Source organism: Lolium perenne, chromosome 5 (assembly GCF_019359855.2).
Source record: "Lolium perenne isolate Kyuss_39 chromosome 5, Kyuss_2.0, whole genome shotgun sequence".
NCBI lineage: Eukaryota > Viridiplantae > Streptophyta > Magnoliopsida > Poales > Poaceae > Lolium > Lolium perenne.
The window spans coordinates 169,045,506-169,054,867 of NC_067248.2; positions in this window are offsets into that span (position 1 = coordinate 169,045,506).

The following is a 9,362-nucleotide window of genomic DNA, read 5'->3' on the forward strand; positions in this document are numbered from 1 at the left end:
CCCACTTAAGGCAAATGAGCCTCATGAGATAGGGAGCGTATTGGGGAAGCTTGCGGAGGAAGGCACAGGCACGCATCTCATGCCACATGTAGTCCATGATGTCCAGTTGCTTGCCGCGGCCCCTCAGCTGATGTGTGCGCACAAGGAGATTCACAAGGAATCCGTGCACCTCATCATGGTTGGTATGCTTGGGGTTGATGGTGCTGCGGTAGATGCGGTTCATGATGTCATAGACCGGCAGGAGGCCCTTGGTGCTGCCACACAACATTCTCCCTCGAATGTAGAGGTCGGCCATCTTCTCCTTGGCCATGGGCTTGGCTTGGAGGTGGATGCGGAAGTAGTTGACGTCATTCAAAGGGAGCTCATAGCCAAGGCATCGAGCAAAGTCTTGCCAAGAGGCCTCCATCACATGCTCCTTGGTCATCCACTTCAAAGAGCGATAGCCATTTTCATCCTCAAGAAAGACCGCGGTGGCATAGAATTGGCAAATCACCTCCCGGGAGAAGTCGTGAGAGAACGTCATGATAGGAATGAGACCTTGTTCTTCACAAATCTCCAAAGCTTCTCCAAAATAGTCGAGGTCAGAGCGGAGCTTTTCCATGCTTATGGAGTATTGGGGGCAGCACTTGAACTCTTTGGCCCCATAGACCTCATAGTAGATCTTCTCTTGACTTATGTGATGAAAGTATGCATTGGGGCATTGGCGAGCATTTCTTGGGAGCAAATAAGGGTTGGCTCCCCGCACCTCCATGAATTGGCGCTTCTTCACATCAAGCATAGACTGTTGGGGTCCCCTTGCCCCTGCTGCTGCATCTCTCTGTCTCTTGGTGGTCCTAGACGACATGATCTCTTCTTGCTCCTCCTCGCGATGACGACGAGAGGATGGCTTGACTTTGCCACCACGGGTCTTTGGTGCACCTGTGAACATCAGAGATTTGGGAGGGAATAGGGGATAAGTGCACAAGCCGAGAAATTAGAGATCAAAAAGGACACTAACAAGCAACATTGGTGACTTTATGCAGACCGGTAGTACCGGATTTTTCAACCGGTAGTGCCGCTCAGACCGGTAGTACCGTCCAGGAATGGGCGGTACTACCGCTCAAGCTCGCACAACCAGATCGAGTTTGATCCATGGCCAAATCAACACTAGAGTCACACATTGTTGCTAGCTAGTATCCTTACACATGAATAGCTTCCAAGAGAGCTCCTCCACCACAAATCTCCAACAAACCCTAGCATATGCATCTAGGGAGATCAACTCACCCTAGAGAGAGAAGTTGGGGTTCATACCGGAGGACATGGCGGAGAAGGGGTTGGGGAAGCTTCTCCACGGAGGAGATAGGGCTGACAGCGGCTGGAAAAGGAGATCGGGGCCGATCTCCTCGAGCTCTTGAACTTGGGGCGCCCTTTGACTCGAGTTGGAGGAGGAAGAAGTGGTGGGTTGGGATGACCCGACCCCCAACCGGTACTCTTGTCAAATGGGGCAAGCGGTAGTACCGCTCCCAGAAGCGGTAGTACCGCTTATCTGTACTAGCCCGGTACTTGAAGCGGTAGTACCGTTCTGGGGACAAATGTTCAGTTTCGTCAGAAAACTGCCCCAGAGCGGTAGTACCGCCCCAAGAAGCGGTAGTACCGTCCACAAATTCAAAAAGAGCTCAGATTTTGGTGTAGACTTGTGCTTTTAGACAGAATTGGCTCAAGAGGTGGATGATGGCTTAGGATTAGATTATGGAACTGTTAAGGTACTACCCAACCAAGCTTGCAAGAATCAAAGCTAGAAAAGCCAAGCTTGGGTGAATCTCCCGAGAAGGAACAAAAAGAAAAGAAGAAACGACAAACAAAACACGACGAGAAAAAGAAAGAGAAATCAAAAAGAACACCACCTTCTTGGAGAGAAGGTTTGGTGGCCGAGGCCACCGTGTAAGAGTTTGGTAGTGTGAGGTCGCGTAGAGACCTAGGACTCACGACTACTACTCAACATGAAGCTCATAGTCACTAGATTGACGAATAATGCATGCTTTGGGTTTCTTTGTGCATCATGGGGGGAGGGATAGCTCAATAATTTAAACCGCACTCCCCCTATGTCCATGTGTGCTTTACATCTAGACATATGGCACAAGAGTGGTATAGGTATCCACTTATGACATAATGTCCAAATGACAAGCACAAGGGTTGAGAGGCAAACCTTGACGATAACCGATAGAGAGTGAGTCCATTGTCTTGTTGGGCACATTGGGAAGAATAGATCCTTGGGATTGCTATACCGTTGAATCCCATCACATCTCGCTCTTGAGAATATTTTGTGCTTTGCTTGGATTATGATGGAGTCTTGACGCATTAGCATCCCGGCGAGAGAAGATCAAAAGGATAGGTTCGTGTGAGGTTCCTTGATCATCATCGAGATTTGAGTCCCCGCCTTGACGTCATGATGTTGATGTCGAACTTGAGGTTGTGGAAGAGATGACTTATCACTTGGTTTTCCAAAGGAGGTGACTTGGCCTTGTGGTGTAGATGGCTCCATATAGATGGAACTTCGTCCTTCCCCGGTACTCATAGAAGGTAGCGTTTGAGATTGGTGAGAGCCAACACTCATCCTTCCTATGGTAATCGGGGGAATTACATCTCCTTTCTCACAAGAAGCACTTCGCCTTTTCCAAAGAACTATCATATCTCAAGAAGTCTCATCACTCAATACCACAAGCCTCTCAATGGACTCATACTCCATCATTATGCATGAGTGTCTTCTTAGATTTGTCTCTCACTTCCGGCACCCCTATGAGGTTGGGGTAAAAATATGGCTAGGAGCAAAAGGTGGCTTCCTTCTTTGCCAATGAAGAAAACCAAGACCTTGAGAGCAAACTCCATTCCATTGTTGCCTCTTCTTGCAAGGATTATGTCATAGAACTTGTATCGAAATTGTTTGGGAAGCTTCATCATGATGCATTTCATTTCAACACAATTCCTACAAAACACAATCTCTACACAAAGAAGCAAATTCCATTAGTCCTAGACCGTGGCCTCTTGAGGAGACTAGCTCCACAAGAGGGCCACAACATGTTCATAATAGTAGGTACAAAGACCCAAGAGTGTAGTGCAATGAACAAAGAGTACATTTGTAGGAGTCTTGACAAGATAGGACTTTGATCACCACTTTGTCAAGGCTCCATTACCTTTAAGCTTGATTGTGTCGTCGTCATGAGAAATATGGATACAAGGACTTGATGACGACACCAAATTCCTTGCTTCCGGACATAAGACTTGTGGTTTGAAGAGAACCACCCAATAAGCACCTCCGAAAGCAAGGCCCTTCATGGATCAAGAGTTGGAAATAGGAGCCCACTTTTCAATGGGCTCTACCTCCATATCCTTTGCTTCATTGATCCTCCCTTCTCTCTCAATCTTCATTGGCAAAATTGCCACTTCTCCTTCATGGCATACGTCCTCGTGGGCTTCAATGACTCCCTCCAAGAATTGGACTTGGATTTGGAGACTCTCAATCTCAGATCTCAAGTCATTAGCTTCATCTTCTCGGTCCACTAGAGCTTCCTCAAGAAGAGGATTCCTTCTCTCGAGTGAATGTTTGTGTCTCTCCAAGGTGGCAATGTCGTCCTCATGATTGCAACAAATGTAGTCCTTGCTTCAGCGCTTGTATTCTTCTATGGCTTCATCTTGCATAAGCTTGATCACCATGAGTTTGTCCTTGCTCCTCTTGAGATAAGCAATTTCATCCTCATGGTTACAACAAGTGACCTTTTCTTTGCCTGAACGGATCCACTCCAACAAGGACTCATTTTGCCTCTCATTGACTTCAACGAGCTTGGCCTTGTGTTTCTTTAGAGTGGCAATCTCTTCTTCATGATCACAACATTGCACCTTCTCTTTACTCAAACGATAGTATTCATCTAAGGCCTCCTCTTGAGTTGAGATGATATCCAAGAGCTTTGCATTGTGTTTTCTCAAGAAGCATACTTCATCAAGGAGCTTGTCACAACATGAGTTAGGACCTTCATCTTCATTCTTCTTGGCAAAGGTTGCAACATCCTTGATTGACCACTCATGATCTTCTTCAAGATAATTCTTCCTTGTCTTGAGTTTGTCCAACCAACCAAGAGCATAATCTCGATCCTTGAGTTGGGAGATGAGAGAGTTGTTGTAGTCTTCAAGAATAAGAGCACTAGTTTCAAGAGTCATGCGCAAGCACACTTCTTCCTCATAGGCTTGGGTGAGAGAGATGAGCTCCAATTCCTTTTTCTTTTTGAGCCCTTCATTTTCTACCATGTGATCTTCATCTTCAAGCATATTAGTTCTAGGCTTCTCGGTGGAGGAAATCTTGGAGACCTCGTTGTTGGGGAATAACTTGGGGAGCCCTTTGAGAAGAGGTCTACACCCGCTCTTGCGAACGAGCTTTCCATCATGTTCATCTCTTCTCTCAAAGATACATTCCGCAACAAGATGCCTTTTGTCACCACAATTGTAGCACAATACTCTTGAGCTTTGTCTCTTGATTTCCTTCAAGTGTTCACGAAACAATGCAAACCTAAACTCAAGCTTGCGCTTAGAGTTGTTCACATGTTTGAGAAAGAGCATGTCAAGTTTGTCCCAAACTTCCTTGGCGGTCTTGAGCGAATGGATATGAGCGCGATCCTTGGGAGTAATGGCCAAGTGGATCATGTTGATAGCGATGGCGTTGAGTTGGTTGTCCACCACTTCTCTTCTTGTCAAGTTCATATGGTCTCGTGGTGAATAGACTTCCTCAATGATACGCCACAACTCGATGGAAGCACTGCGCATATAGGAACGCATTAAGAATTTCCAATCACCAAATTGATTATAATCAAGTAGTAGAGGTGGAGAACCATGGGGTAAAATGCATGGCATAGGCAATTGAGCATATGAATCATAATCACTTGATGGAGATGCATCCTTCCCCTATGATGTGGTGTCAACATCTTCAAGATCCTTTTCCCGATGTGAATTTGTTGATTTCTCAACAATCTCAACACAAGGAAAAGAGTCAACTTGTGATGGGGAGACATTGACACCTCTATTAGTATCTATGATGGGGTTAGGCTTTGGAGTAATCAAATCCATCATCATGGCCTTCAATTGAGATACAATGGATGACTCCAATTTCTTGAGGTCATACAAAGTAGCCGGAGTATTATCGACACTTGATGATGGAGATGATTGCTCACGGGAGAGAGCTCCATTCACAACCACCTCTTGTTCGGCCATTTCTTAGGCGGTAAAGCCCGAGCAAGAAAACCTTGCTCTGATACCACTTGAACGGATCGTAGCGAACAAGAGGGGGGGTGAATGGCGCTACGGCAAGTTTTAACCTTTTTCAAGTTTTAGCGCAACGGAAGGTAAAGGTGATAACTTTGCTATAGCGGTGTTCCTACAATGAAGCTCGAGCATGTGCAACGAGTAAAGGAATCAACAAGATAGTAAGAGAGAGGAGCGAGACAACCGGGGGGACGCGAGGCGAGTCGAGGTTTGTTTCCCGCAGTTCCCTCCACTAAAGGAGGTACGTCTGCGTTGAGGAGGTGCTAGTCTCACACAAGAGACTAGGCGGCCACACCACGAAGGAAGGCCTCACCCTCTTCCTCGAGAGAGCTCCACGGAGGTGCTCTCCCTCTTCCACTAAGGCACCGGTCGAGGCGGTGATTCCTTCACAAGGTTGGGGCGAGCTCCACACACACAAGGATGCTCCCAACACCCTATGGAGCTAGTACATCACCAAGCTAGACTCCATAGCTGCACATCTCCAATGCTCCACCATAGGAACCCATCTCCAATGCTCCACCAAAGGAACCCCTCCAATACTCCACCAAGAAGCTCCTCCAATGCCCCACCAAGAAGCTCTTCCAGTGCTCCACCAAGAAGCTCTTCAAGTGCTCCACCAAGAAGCTCTCCCACTAAGGAACCCTAACAACAAGATCCACTAAGGACTACCACGAATTTGTGAACTTTCTCTCGGTGGAATGATAGATCGGGGTCTCCTCCACCACCACACAAAATATGAACAAGATTGGTTGGGTGGATGAGGAGATCCCCTCAATTTTGAGCTCAGCAACAATGGAGGAGAGAGAGAGAGAAGAGCTGAGCTGGGTGGAGAAGAAGGGGCCTTTATATAGGTCCCTCCAAATCCAACCGTTGCCCTCTGTTTTTGCCTAAGCGGTACTACCGCTCCTGGAAGCGGTACTACCGCTCTGAGTTCGAATTCCCCACTGAACTTGTCCACGTGGACACATTGCGGTACTACCGCTTGCGGTACCGCAATGGGGTCCAAACCTTACTGGATCCCAAGCGGTACCCGAGCGGTACCAGAGCGGTACTATCGTAATGCGTTACGGTACCTAGCGCGGTACCGTGGGCGGTACTACTGCCCTCCAGCGGTACTACCGCTCCAGGTACCGCGAAGGTACCGCAACGTGCTCTGTGGGAGAAAACCTAGTGCAATGCTCAGAGCGGTACCACGGGCGGTACCAGTAGAGGTAGCTATGGCTAAAACATATTTCCTCTCTTCCTCTCCTACCAAGTCACCTCACGACACACACGCAAAACCAGAAACCGTAAGAGCTACGCTTCGGTCTTCTGATCATAATATGCTCAGCGAGGGTACCGTGCATCTTGCAAACCTATCAATGACAAACTTTTTGCACGGTTAGAATCTTGCTCTTACAAAGGTTGATACTAGATTTGGATTACTGCGCAGAAACAGATTTCTTGCTGTCACGAATTTGGGTAGGGTTCTCTGTAGGTAACTCAGAAAAATCTGCCAATTTACGTGCATGATCCTCAGATATGTACGCAACTTTCATTCAATTTGAGCATTTTCATCTGAGCAACTTTAGTGCCCCAGAAAAATTCGTCTTTACGGACTGTTCTGTTTTGACAGATTCTGCTTTTTATTTCGCATTGCCTGTTTTGCTATGTTTGATGGATTTCTTTGTTCCATTAACTTTCAGTAGCTTTGAGCAATGTCCAGATGTGTTAAGAATGATTTTGTCACCTCTGAACATGTGAATTTTTGATTATGCACTAACCCTCTAATGAGTTTGTTGTGAGTTTGGTGTGGAGGAAGTTTTCAAGGATCAAGAGAGGAGGATGATACAATATGATCAAGAAGAGTGAAAAGTCTAAGCTTGGGGATGCCCCCGTGGTTCATCCCTGCATATTTCAAGAAGACTCAAGCATCTAAGCTTGGGGATGCCCAAGGCATCCCCTTCTTCATCGACAACTTATCAGGTCACCTCTAGTGAAACTATATTTTTATTCCGTCACATCTTATGTGCTTTACTTAGAGCGTCTGTGTGCTTTTATTTTCATTTTTGTTATTTTCATTCTCTGAATAAATTCATGCTTGTGTGGGAGAGAGACACGCTCCGCTTGTTCGTATGAACACATGTGTTCTTAGCTTTACTCTTAATGTTCATGGCGAAGGTTGAAACTGCTTTGTTAATTGTTATATGGTTGGAAACAGAAAATGCTTCATGTGGTAATTGGTATATTGTCTTGAATAATTTGATACTTGGCAATTGTTGTGCTCAAATAGATCATGTTTAAGCTCTTGCGTCATGTACTTTGCACCTATTAATGAAGAAATACCGTAGAGCTTCTTGACATTTGGTTTGCATGATTGGTCTCTCTAAAGTCTAGATATTTTCTGGTGAGGGTTTGAACAACAAGGAAGACAATGTAGAGTCTTATAATGCTTGCAATATGTTCTTATGTAAGTTTTGCTGTACCGGTTCATACTTGTGTTTGCTTCAAACAACCTTGCTAGCCTAAGCGTTGTATTGAGAGGGATTACTTCTCGTGCATCCAAAATCCTTGAGCCAAAAACTATGCCATTTGTGTCCACCATACCTACCTACTACATGGTATTTCTCTGCCATTCCAAAGTAAATTGCTTGAGTGCTACCTTTAAAATTCCATTCTTTGTCATTGCAATATATAGCTCATGGGAAAAATAGCTTAAAAACTATTGTGGTATTGAATATGTACTTATGTATCTTATTTCTTATAAGTTGCTTGTTGAGCGGTAACCATGTTCCTGGGGACGCCATCAACTATTTCACCTTTGTTGAATATCATGTGAGTTGCTATGCATGTTCGTCTTGTCTGAAGTAAGGGTGATTTATCATGATCAAATGGTTTGAGTATGCATATTGTTAGAGAAGAACATTGGGCCGCTAACTAAAGCCATGATCCATGGTGGAAGTTTCAGTTTGGACAACAATCCTCAATCTCTTATGAGAATATTATCTGTTGTTGAATGCTTATGCATTAAAGAGGAGTCCATTATCTGTTGTCTATGTTGTCCCGGTATGTATGTCTAAGTTGAAGAATAATCAAAAGCGAGAAATTCAATGCGAGCTTTCTCCTTAGTCCTTTGTACAGGCGGCATAGAGGTACCCCTTTGTGATACTTGGTTGAAACATATGTTATGCAATGATAATCCATGTATATCCAAGCTAATTAGGACAAGGTGCGGGCACTATTGGTAATCTATGCATGAGGCTTGCAACTTATAGGATGTCTTATACATAACACATATGCTTTATTACTACCGTTGACAAAATTATTTCTATGTTTTCTAAATAAAAGCTCTAGCACAAAAATAGTAATCCATGCTTCCCTCTATACTTTATGTTGAGTCAGTTTACCTATTTCCTTCCATCTTAGAAGCAAACACTTGTGTTAACTGTGCATTGATTCTTACATACTTGCTTATTTGCATTCATCATATTACTTTGTGTTGACAATTATCCATGAGATAAACATGTTGAAGTTGAAAGCAACCGCTGAAACTTATATCTTCCTTTGTGTTGCTTCAAAGCTTTCTACTAAGAATTTATTGCTTTATGAGTTAACTCTTATGCAAGTCTTATTGATGCTTGTCTTGAAAGTACTATTCATGAAAAGTCTTTGCTATATGGTTCAGTTGTTTACTCATTGTCTTTACCATTGCTTCGAATCACTTCATTCATCACATATGCTTTACAATAGTATTGATCAAGATTATGATAGCATGTCACTTCAGAAATTATCCTTGTTATCGTTTACCTACTCGAGGGCGAGTAGAAACTAAGCTTGGGGATGCTGATACGTCTCAAACGTATCTATAATTTCTTATGTTCCATGCTAGTTTTATGACAATACCTACATGTTTTGTTCACACTTTATATCGTTTTGATGCATTTTCCGGAACTAACCTATTAACAAGATTCCGAAGTGCCAGTTCCTGTTTTGTGCTGTTTTTGGTTTCAGAAATCTTACAAAGGAAATATTCTCGGAATCGGACGAAATCAACGCCAAATATCTTATTTTTCCCGGAAGCTTCCAGAGCACCGAAG